Below are 12,181 nucleotides of genomic sequence, written 5' to 3'. Positions count from 1 at the left end.
GAAGGCAGGGAGGGTGGGACGGAACAAAAGGATGAGAGCAGAGACAGGAAGGGGGAGATGAGGAGGAGGAGGATGAAGAAATTGAACGGGAGGGAGGGTTGGAGGGACAGAAGACACACAGACAGGCAGAGATTTATATAGAGGGAGAAAGAGAGATGAGAATGAGTGATTGTCTTGTCCACCTGTGAGACTACCATGAGGAAAGGACAGGAGATACAGGCACTGCACACGCACACGCACACACACACACAAGGAGACATGAGATCTAGGGCAGCCACAGCAGTCAATAGACAGAAACCTAAGATGGCGGAAGGTGGGGGGCCCATGTGACCCCTCCCTGCTTGCCCCCCCTTAATCGAACTATGCTAGGGGCCCCATTAGGGTCATGCACACACAAACACAGAGACACACACACAAACCCCTGACCCTGCCCATCCCCCAAACGAGCCCCTTATTGATGAGGTCACTGGCCAAGAGGTCAAATCCAAAGGACAGAGGGGGAGAGAGAGAGAGAGAGAGACTGAAAAAGTAGTTTTAGGAGAGAAAAAACAGATCGCCAAAAGCTGGTTTTGTAAAAAAAATATGGTTTTACATCAGCTAGAAGTGCAGGTACTGGCCTCCTATACCCAACCATGAGACGAATGGAAAATCTTAAGTACAAAGTGGTACAGAGCAGAAGCTGACAAACACCTGGCCACTTCCTTTAACTAGAATTTTGTGCTATTTAGGGTAAAAGTTTGAAAAAAAAAATATCCATCTTGGTCGAACCTATATATCCACTTACACGGTATTTCTGCATGTGTGATTACAAGAAACAGCAAAGGAAACCGATTTAATGAAAGGCTTGTTCTGACTTCCTGTCTTTCACAGTGTTCTGAGAAACAGTAACATTGTCTTTTTCTCCTTCTCATACGCACAGATCATATGGTCACACTCATACAGATACACATTTGATGAGACACACTGGTGACATAGAGCCTGATCGCTACTGCCTTATTCAAGTGTTACAGTAGCTGATCCTCTATGCTGAGATTCATCAATATACTGCAGCTCGAGGCAGCATCTAAGTATGTAGTTGGAAATAATAACAAAACAGATCCAGACAAAGCGATTCTTTTAGTGGCTGTTTGAATTTAAAACATCAGGCAGAGGAGGGATGCTTGGTGCTGTAGCAACAACACAAATACAAAGGGTGAATGAGCAAATTATGAAAACCAGGCTTTGTGAGATCTATGGCCATGCATGCAGTATTTCACAGTCAGACTTACCCAGACCAACACAGTGGCACTGGTCAAGGCTACATTGACAGTTCCCAGCTGGGACAGAGCAGACACTGCCAGACTTTGTGGCAAGGTGTCTCTATTCAGGATGGAAAAGACAGTTAGTTGACCTCTTGGAAAGACAGAGGGAACGAGTAAGAGAGAAAAAAGTGTGCACGTGTGGGTGAACAGAAAGTCTGAGCAAGTATAAAAAAGAAATGAAACTGAAACTTGACTTAATTTGGTAGTGTGATTTGGTGAAATTCTTTGATTTCACAAACTACAATGCACACTGGCCTTTATCTGATAGTGACAACCTGAGACTAAGCTGACAGTTTTTTCATATGAATGTGTCTAATGGGTTGAACACATGTTCAGCACATGTTAGTCATATGCACATGTCCTGTATGAAAGCCCTGTCAGACCACTCTCTGCCTTGAGCCATGAATGACGACTTCACATGATGCAGTTATGCTTTTAAAATTTCTTTTAACACAAATAATTTGACGACAAGGTCCATTTATTAAATGTTCTGGAGCTTTTAATTTGTCATTTTATCTGAATAAGGCGAACTGTTGTCGGGGACAAAAATAACTTCATAACAGAGAGACACAGTTAGAGAGCAATGGGAAGTAAGAGAGTGAAATGGAGAAAGACATAGTACAGGTATAGGAGTAGAAAAAAAATCAGCTTTGTTCCTTTCCTCTTTCTTTATCTCCCTGCAGCTCCCCCTCTTCTCTCTTCAAAGCAAGCATTATCTTAAACTGCATAATCATCTCCTCTCTCGCTTTCCTACGCTTTCATCTTTCTCCTCCCTCTGTCTCTCTCTCATCATCTCTGACATCAAATTTCTACTTCTTTATCACTCCTCCACCTCTCTCCCTCTCTGTGGAGGGATAATAACTGTGAGTGTGCTGCATGGAAAACACATACACACACGTACAGGGGTGGTGAAGGGAACTTTTCTGTGTAAACAGATAAATATTGGCAGTAACTGTGTGTTCTGTTTTTCACCATGACACCTGCTCTACCCTCGCACTCACTCAATCTTTTACTCTCTCAGTTTTTCCTTTGTTTTGAACCCTTAATTTTTTCTGCATCTCTCTAAATCTTAACCTATAAAGCAGAGAGAGGGATTACTGAAATTCCATCCTAAGTCTCAGCGTCACTATCTGCCACAGACATATCAATATATACAGACTTTGCTACTTGAAAATACATAGAAACGTGCAGATGGAACATCAAACACACACAGGCACATGCATTTGCCTGTCCCAAACACATGCACACGGTGCTGCAAACTTGGCAAATTTGATCCCCACAGATGCACAGATGCTCACTTTCATTTGAACACTTCTCTCTCTTTCTTGCTCACAATCCTTCTCACTCTTAGCTCTTTGCTCTCTCTTCTCTTCTGTCTCTTTGTTTTCCGCGTGAGACAGAAGCAGAGGGAGAGAAGGAAAAGACCAGAAAAGGACAGATGAGACAGAGAAGGAAAAGGAAAAAAACAGTAAAAAAAAGAGAAGAGAAAGGAAAAGAGACCGGGCTCAGCCACTCAGATGCTTTTTGCTTCTTCTATTTCTGAGCTGCAAGTCGACTGTGTGTGTGTGTAAATGTGTGTGCGTTATTGCTATTTTTAAACTCCCACACAGTGGCTGACTGCTTCCTTCTCTTCAAATAAGTCCCACTGACTGCACAAGTGCACACTAGGAAACTTTCTGAGTGTGTGTGCCCATGCAGATGTGTATAATGTTTTCCATTGTTACAGAGGTGGAAAAACATGTGCATGTGTGTGTGTTTTCTTGAAAAAACACCTGTGTTTACTAAAGCATTCCTCTATGCTCTCATTCCTGATTAATTTTGCTATTTGAATGTGAAAACTTTTTTCATAAAGGTAACAACACACACATACATATATAAACACACATGTAACACTCATACAATAAGAGGAACATGGTGATAACCCAAATGAAACCAGTGGGAGATCTAAGAGCCAGCTGGGGCTCCTGCTTTTGATCTCATCTTTTACACACACATGCACATGCGTGCACGCACGTACACACACAAACACACACAGAACACGACTAATAATGCCTGTAATTGCTTTGTTTTCACATGAAGAGAGTGAGTGCTGCCTTCTCCCTCCCTCTCCCAATCTTTCATTCACCCTCCATCACTCATTCTGAATAACTGATTGTGAAGATTATTATGAATGAATGATTGGGGGCTATGGGACGGCCACGGAGTGTGTGTGTGTGAGTGTGTGTATGTCTGCATGTGTGTTATGTCATCTCAAAGGCAGCCATGCTCTATTAGCAGAGTTTGATTCATAAGTAGGAAGCCTCACTTCAGTGATTCCCCTGTCGACACAATAGATCCATTACATGCACACACAGAGGGGAAAAAAATGCAAGAAACGACAGCGGAAGGGAAAAAATGCACCCTGTGAGAGAGAAAGCTGAACAAAGAGAGGATGAGAGCCAGGAAACAGGAAGTGTGGAAGGAGGAAATGAGAGGAGGCAGGAACAAGGGGGTGGGGGGTGGTGACACAAAAATGTCTAGGGAGAGCGGATACTTTGTTTCTGCTTCTGTCGCCTTGTGAGGTGACGTAGAGTATTCCTGCCTTTCCAAAACGAACAAAAACGTCATTCTTTGTGTTGCTGCTGCCTCTTGGCAAAGTTTGAACACTGACAATCACTGAGTATAAAATGACTCAATGCGGTACCTCAGATCTCCTTATTCATTCAGCTTCTAGATATTAAACTCCACTTGCGCTGCCCGGAGACCAACTCGTGCAAATCAAATGCTGCACAAATAAAGTCTGACAGTTGACAACTCATCCAGCAACTCTGTCATAAATAAATAATTGATGATCACTCTATGTGACTGATGATAACCCACATTCTCATGAGTGGATGCACACGCAATATCTCAGCCTACTCCTGTGCACACTGTGTCATTAACACACATAATGGTACTGGAGGCAAACAATGTGACGTTAATAAAATGGACAGATCTGAGCTCCTGTCGTGTGCATGTGTATCAGTAAAGCTGTTGTCCAGGCAGCATGAAAAACTACAATATAAAGCAGAGACATCAACAAAAAACTTGAGACTAGCTACTCTGTACTACATATCCAAGATTTACACATCTTTTAAGCCACACTGTTATGTGCAAGCTGTGACTTTACAATATATGTATTGAGGGCGGGCAATCACAGATGACATGGGGAGAGAGGCAGGGTACAACCTGGACAGAACAGCAGTCCATTGCAGGGCCAATAGTGAATAGGTAGACAGGAAACGTGGGAGAGAGAATGGGGGGAATTACACATAGTAAAGGCTCTGGCTGGCCAGGAGTTGAATCATGGACCTGCTGCTCAAGGCTTGTGTGCCCATGTGGTATGCTTCCTACCCACTTGACTGTTTTGCATAATTTATTATTTGGAATAATTTGACTTGAGTTTATTTAATAATTAATTTAATAATAATTTATAATCCATTTAATCTTATTTTATGTGATTAGTTTGTCATGCTTTGTAGAAGTAAAACGTTCATTACATTACATCTTGTCATTAACTGCTGCTGTAGCAAACCATTTGTTTACAACATGGACTCAATGTAACTTAACTTGCAGTTGAGGAGTAAGCAACTGTGTTCGGCGGTAAAGAGAGGGTGTGAGGTTAATAGTGGTACCCAGCAGCTGGGTTTGGGGTACAGAGAGGCTGGAAGTGAGGGTTCAGCTCTACGTGACGCCAGACGCGTCCCCAACACTACCTGGCTCCTGTTCAAACACACCCCACTTCAGCTGGAGAGACCCAAGTCCCTGGGGAACTCCCCGACATGAGGACACAGACATTAAACACACACACAAATACACTATCCCTTCACACACGTAAAGGACTAGAAAGGCACTGACACTGAGACATAAAAGACAGTATGAGTGCACCAGTGTAAAAGAAAGGCACAAAGAAATAAGAAAATAATCATGGACAAAAACACATACTGACATGGATGATCACATATAAACAAATCCCAAACTGATGCACTGTCTCAGAAAACACACATAATAAAACAAACAAACAAACAGACAAACACACACACACCACTTTATGTGCAGGGCTTCTTTGGATATGGCCCCAGCCCCACACAACAAGCTGCATGAAATATTCAGTGAATTTTTCAACATGTGCTCTTTCCCCTTTCGCACGTGTAGAAGTGCAAAAAAAAAAAAAAAAAAAAAAAAAAAAGTAGGGGGAGAGCAATGGGGAGACAGAAAGGAGGGAGAGAAGGAGTCAGTGAGGGCAAAGGCAGAGCGAGCAGCAGGCGAGAATGGGTGAGCAAGCCAGAAACTAACTGGGAGAGGCAGAGAGAGAGAACAGAGAGAGAGAGAAAACCCAGCTGACTCTGTTCCAAGATACTCCCCTTAGCAACAGCCCTGGCTCAGTCCGCTCCCATTGGCCAGCTGACAGCATGCATCACAATCCCATGCATGGCTCCTCAGCCAATCAGGGGTTTCCTTGCAACTCTGCATTTTGGATTTCATTTTCACCATGGCAACACAACCCTGTTCTTGGCCCTGGATGTGGCCTGTGTAGTGTGTACGCACACACATACACACACAGAGGAGGGAAAAAAACAGTAAAAAGTTGACCAACCCTTGATGAGCTCAGGCCAAACCAATTAGTCTGAAAGCAAGCAAAACTCACATGGTAGACAGGCAAACTCCGCTAACTCTGCTGCATCTCCACACCTGTACATGTGCCATTGAATGCATCTTAGTGTTACAAGCAGTAAAGCACACTGAAGAGCTGAAATAGGACTGACTGACAACCCAGGAAATACTTTTATCAGTTCCCGCTGACACTCATACTGAGGAGAAGGAATACAGTGTCACTGTGTTTCTCCATCTGTCGGTCTGCATTCTCAAATTAAACTAAACCATCTCCACAAGTCCTCCCTCACATTCGCTGTCAAAGATGGAAGGAGAAGCACTAATCTAAAGCTCCTTTCTCTCATGTACATTTACTTAAGTACATTTCTCTGTAAATGGACTGACAATGTTATATGTTGCTATTATGTTTGTAAAGGACTTCAAGTTGTATATCTGTAAAAGCGAATTTGGCAGTTGTGCTTTAATTACGTTCTCCACTCAACAAATTTGTTTACATTCTTTCATTGACTTTGTGATACGGAGGGTCAAAGGGAAGATTTGTCTCATAACTGAATAAAAGACAACTACCACGGCTCTGCTGTGTTAATGTTCTGAAAATTACAGTGTAATCTGAGGACTATATCAATAGTTTAGGTTCTTTGTGCTAGTATTCACACTATAATCAATGTTAGTGGTTATTATACAAGCTGATACTAACTGAAGGGCTAGCTTTCTAGCTTCCTAGCTGTCTATAATGTATAAAAGATTAATAACTGTACAAGTGATTTTTGTGTCACTGAAGAGACTTTTGTGAGCTGAGTCCTTAACATCACACTTCATACATTTCACACACAGGCAAGCAGACACAGACAAGGTAACTAGCTATGTCCTCTTTGTTCTCTCAGTGAGGCGAGATATATAAAGGGTGTGAGAGAGGGAGGGAGAGTATCAAAGATATAAAGACAGGAGGAGAGAGATGGAGGGGGGCAGAAAGACAAAGAGAAGTAGTGAGAGAGGTAGAGAGATAGAGTATGAGAGAGGTTGGCTCCTGGAGAATAAGCAGTAGGAGAGACAATGAAAAGCAGCTTCTTTACAGACAGACACATGATGAATGGGTCTTCTGCTTAAAAAGCCAGCATGCAGAGGACGACAAGAGAAGTGTGTCTGTTCACCCCACAGCGTGTGTGTATGTGTGTGTGTGTTTGGGAGCATGTGTGTGCAACTACAGAAGCGATCCATCTGGGCCATTGTGGCAGTGACCACACTGGAGAGGAGGCTGATATCCAGTATGCCTTCCTCACCCACAAGACAAAACACGACCATCAGCTCCAAAACCAGCACTCGGGGTCAGTTGTCAAACTTAACAGCAGGTAATTAAAAGTAATAGCAGAGTACCCCCTTGGGTTTGACGATAGGTGATGTATGTATCCCACCAACAGCAATTAGTCAGCCAATTACCCTGGGGCCTAATTATAACTGCTGTCCATAGGAAGGCTTTGGGAGGGACAATAATGGGCTCTTATGGTTGTCTGTGTTTATCTAAGTGATCAATGATTAGCATGATCACTGGGAAAGGTCAGCACCTCACATGAAAGGCTGGCTGCCTAACTGACATTTCTGCTTTTCTGTGGTTAATTGGGACAACAGTAGCAAAGTGCTATTTTCTAGTCCTTGCGAAAGCGCATATTAGTATGCCATTTTGGAGGCTACACTGGGTTCGCTGAATGCAAACACCTATGCACCAGACATTCCTTAAGTCTTATGTCAGATTTTTTTACGGTCTACTGTTTCTAAAAATGTAATGTAAACAATTACCCTATACTTTTTATGGCCAACTTGGCTAGCCAAGCCAAGTTTTTTATTTCAGTCACTTTAATATTGCTGGGCTGAGCTGGCTTTGCATGAAACAGCTTTTATGTTATCAGTGCAACATGCTACTGATGGGGCTTTACTGGCACAAGCTATAAATGCAAAGGTTATGACGTTGCATTTGATGGAAATTTTATATACTTTATTTTGGCCAATTCAATTAAATCTAGAGTAAGGATCAATGTATGTGTGCATGTGAATGTTGCAGCTCTAAGAGCAGAGGGTTTGGCAGCAGAGGCTCCACTAATCGAGTTAGCTGTGATAACAGGAGTGGCAGCTGGCTTTCCAGGAATATACTCTCCTACTGAGCATACACTCCCTGCAAGTGGATTTCACACAAACATGCACATTCACATTCACACACACAGACACACACACACACAGATAAGGAAGCACGTACACACGCAAATGCACCCAGCGTGACCTACCTTTCTGTTTCCTGGGTTTTAAAAATGTATGTGTGGTGCTGTGGGTCTTTGGACAGTAAGTGCATAATGCATGTACACATACTGAGACAAGCTTATTAACACATTCAACTGCACATTCACACACCGGCCTCACTCACTTGTTCTCTTACACACACAAACCTAATCAGTTTCAGTCCCACATGCTTACATGTCACTCTTTCTGTACAATTGTGTGTGTGTGTGTGTGTGTGTGCGCGTGTGATTTATCTGCTGGCAGCTCTGTGAGACATTAAGGTAGGTGAGTAGGTAAATGACACCTTCACAGTCTGGCTACCCTGTTTGTTTAACTATGAACACACTAACTTTAAAGCCCTATTAGTGACACAGTGGCCCATTTCCACTGTCCGAACTCAATGACCTGTGCCACAGTGTGAAGGTGATATCTAGAGTGATACCTAGGCTACTTGAGGTCTACTCCTGGGATGGATTACCTTAAGAATTTCTAAAGACCTGCAAAAAGTTGCTCTGGCAGAAATAACCGACTCCTTTTGAACAAAAACGTTAGTTTTGAGTAGATGCCCTAACACAGTAAGGTCATATATGCAGAGGTGCTGCTTGAGAATGTAGATCTTCACTGTGCAATGACGCATTTATAACTGTCCTAAATATACTGCATATATAGGTACAGTATATTGTATTAGTATACTGCAACTGTGTCTATACTGTTCCATATTGTCCCCTATTGAGTCCTCCTGGGACATACTATAAATACACACCAATGTACTGGATATACAGTACATCCCTCTAACAACAGCTTGTCCTTGGGTTAATTAAGGCCAATGAGCTCTATGTGTGTACTGAGTGTGATTGCTTCACACTGGACATACTAAGAACCTTCTCGTGCAAGTCTATGCACATGGTGTATGTTTGGAAAATACCACATGGAAGCATGTGTTTAAAGTTAAACATGACATGTCTGTGCCGTTTGTACATACCACACACACCATCTGCAAATGTGTATCATATATTATTATGTGCGCCTAAATAATACTAAAACACCTAAAGCCTGTGGTGTTCTGTGGTGATCACTGACATCTTATTTTTCTCATTTTTGTGTGTATATGTGTAACATTACTATTAAAAAGCACAACACAGACCATACAGAAGCCCAGCATGCAAGTCTTAACAAGTCAAGTAAATGATGAAAGGCCATTCTGTAGCTAAAGAACAAAGAACTTAAGTCTTTTTCACCAGATACCTGTATAATCAGCTGCCAAAAACACGGAGGAACATACACAATATTCATTTTTGTAGTGTGAAGCATTCAAATGTTGCTGTTACAACAAAGGTTTTACTATCTTAGGAGCAGTGTAATCTATTCAGATGAAACTGAAAAAATCATGCACTGAACTGCAGACTGAATTTTTGTGTCCTCTCCGGTTTGTTCTGTCCTTGCCTTGTAACTAATAATTTTCCTGTGTAAAAAAATAGCACATGCATGAACATTTGGATTAATGGGATTCATATACGAGTTTCTCCAGCTGGATGAGTGGTCAGCCACACTGATCCAAAAAGTCTGGTCAAAAGTTATGTTTTCAATAGTCTAATGTCTTTCTCTAGGTTGTTTTGTGACATGCGTTGTTTGTAGCATGTGTAGCAAGCAGAAGTCATGGGCTCCAACAGCATAAGAGTGGACTACGCTGAGTAAACAAATCTGCATCATCCTAAATTGTTCTCTGTATCTGTGACTAAAAAAACAAGTGAAAATTACATATTGGGACAACTAAAGTTAACACACCACTTGACTTCCAGCGGTTACTCTCATTTTAAAGGACACTGGGTCGATTCATAGTACAGTATAAATTGTAAGAACCAATCAAGCTCTACACTACATTACTGTTCGTAGTATATTACTGTTGAAATGTGTATGAAACAAAAGGACACTTCAGCAGGTGAACAAACAGCTTTCACTCGATGTGCAAATCCAGCAGTCAAGCAGAGCATGCTTAAGCTCTAGCTTCACATCTGATCTATAGGATCCCTCTCTTCCAGTTCTTGTCTCTCACTCTCCACCACTGCAGCCTCCCTATTCTCCCTCCCTTTGCTGGCCCCTCACACACAAAGGCAGGGTGAGGCAGAGGTGGAGAAGGAGGGAGGGGAAGGAAGGCACAAAGGGCTGGGAGCTGTGGGCTTGCCCTAGGGAGAACGAGGGTGAGGGGGTGTATGGAGGGTAACAGGGGGTCAAAGGGGGGGGCATGGGGGTGTAAAGAGCTGGGGGGTGGGGAGAAACCTGAGAGGCAGAAAGCCAGAACAGGAGCTGGGGGGAGATGGTGGGAAGGGAGGGTCTGAGGGTGAGAGAGCGCAACATAAGACAGCTTATAACTGCAGTGATTTTTTTGTTTCCACTTTGAAGAGTGGTGGTTGGCAGTGGATTTGTTCAAGAAAGGGATTTGGTTTGGGAGATTTGGGAAAAGTTAGGATTTGATGAGATTTACATTTTTTCTTCAACAAAAATGCACATCCACTATCTACAAAAGCCTCTGTTTAGCCACATCTCTTTTTTTAGGCAGAGAGCGGTTGTGCCCTCTTTGCCCTGGCTCAGCTTCTCACACAGAGCAGCAGCAACAACTGCACTTCAATGTTCCTCATGTAACACACTGTGTCAGCTGAAGATGGGGATATGTTTACAGTGAAAACAAACTTGCCTGAAGGAAAAAACGAACAATCAAAAATAAAACATAATGACAACAGCACAAACTAGATATGAAAATATTCTGATTTACCGCATAAAGGCTTTGTGTAACACTTCTTCCCAAGAGTAGAGACAAATCACAATCAATGTATGCATCAGGAAAACCTTCCTGATTCACTTCTGCAACTACAGAAAGCTGACTGACTAGCACATGATATGACTTAATCTTGGAACACTATTACTCTATTCTTTTTGTTTTCATTAAGATACATTGTAGCTCTCCCCATCTATAGGTTTCTTTGTTTGGCAGTGACAATTGTGTCACATTACAAAGCAACATCACTGCCTACACTCCATAATCCTTTATATTATTGAACCTCTCTCGTCTCCTCATGTCCTCCACTTGCTTACCACCATCTGGCACTAATCTTGCAACATCTAACCTCCTTCAACTGCCTCCAAAACCACTGAGGGGCCTAACACACAGGTGCACATATCAACACTGAAACACCTCAGAGTAATAGATGTTCAAGTATATACAGAGCTGGGCTATTAAACACATAGTTATGCACACACTGGTGGATGTGCCAAAACATACACCTTATACACACCAACACACAGCATACCAACAGAGGCCTGTGACAGTTGGGTAAAGTAGGCCAAACAAGCACAGCAGAGAACAGGAGGCATGTTGGGCATCTTCCTTGTTGCAAACTCTGTCACCCCCTACACACAAACACACACACAAACACATAGAGCCTACAAAGAAAGCTCACAAGAACAAGCACGCACACACACACAAACAAACCCAATGCCCTCTTTCGCAGTAAAGTTATATAACCAGATAGGCAGAGGAGCTCTCTCACTGCACACCTCTTTCATCACATCTCACCATTCCCCTTATCTTGAGCTCTATGTGTTCTTCCACCCCTGCCTTTCTCTCTGTTCAGTTTTATTCAGTGATTTTTTTTCTCTGCCAGCTGTTGTTTTAAATTCATCAAAAGCCCTTTGATGACACAAACATGACTGTTAAAAGCTTTAATATGGAGACTTTGGTAATACGCCCTCAGACCTCCAGGAGGCGGATGATGTCAGCTCCACCTCTCCTCCTTCCCTCCCTACGCCACTCCTCCCTCAATGACACCACTGATGATGACAGAGGAGGAGGAGGAGGAAGATGAAGAGGAGTCCCCCCCCCCCCTCCCCCTTTCCTGTCCTCCTCTTCACCCACTGCTTCCTGCCCTCCCCCTCCAGGCATCCTGACTCAGCTCTCACCACCTCTCTTCCTGCCTCTCTCTCTC

Source organism: Lates calcarifer, linkage group LG14, assembly GCF_001640805.2.
Source record: "Lates calcarifer isolate ASB-BC8 linkage group LG14, TLL_Latcal_v3, whole genome shotgun sequence".
NCBI classification, from domain to species: domain Eukaryota; kingdom Metazoa; phylum Chordata; class Actinopteri; family Centropomidae; genus Lates; species Lates calcarifer.
The sequence above is the reverse complement of the archived record's forward strand: the minus strand, read 5'-3'. Positions refer to the sequence as shown.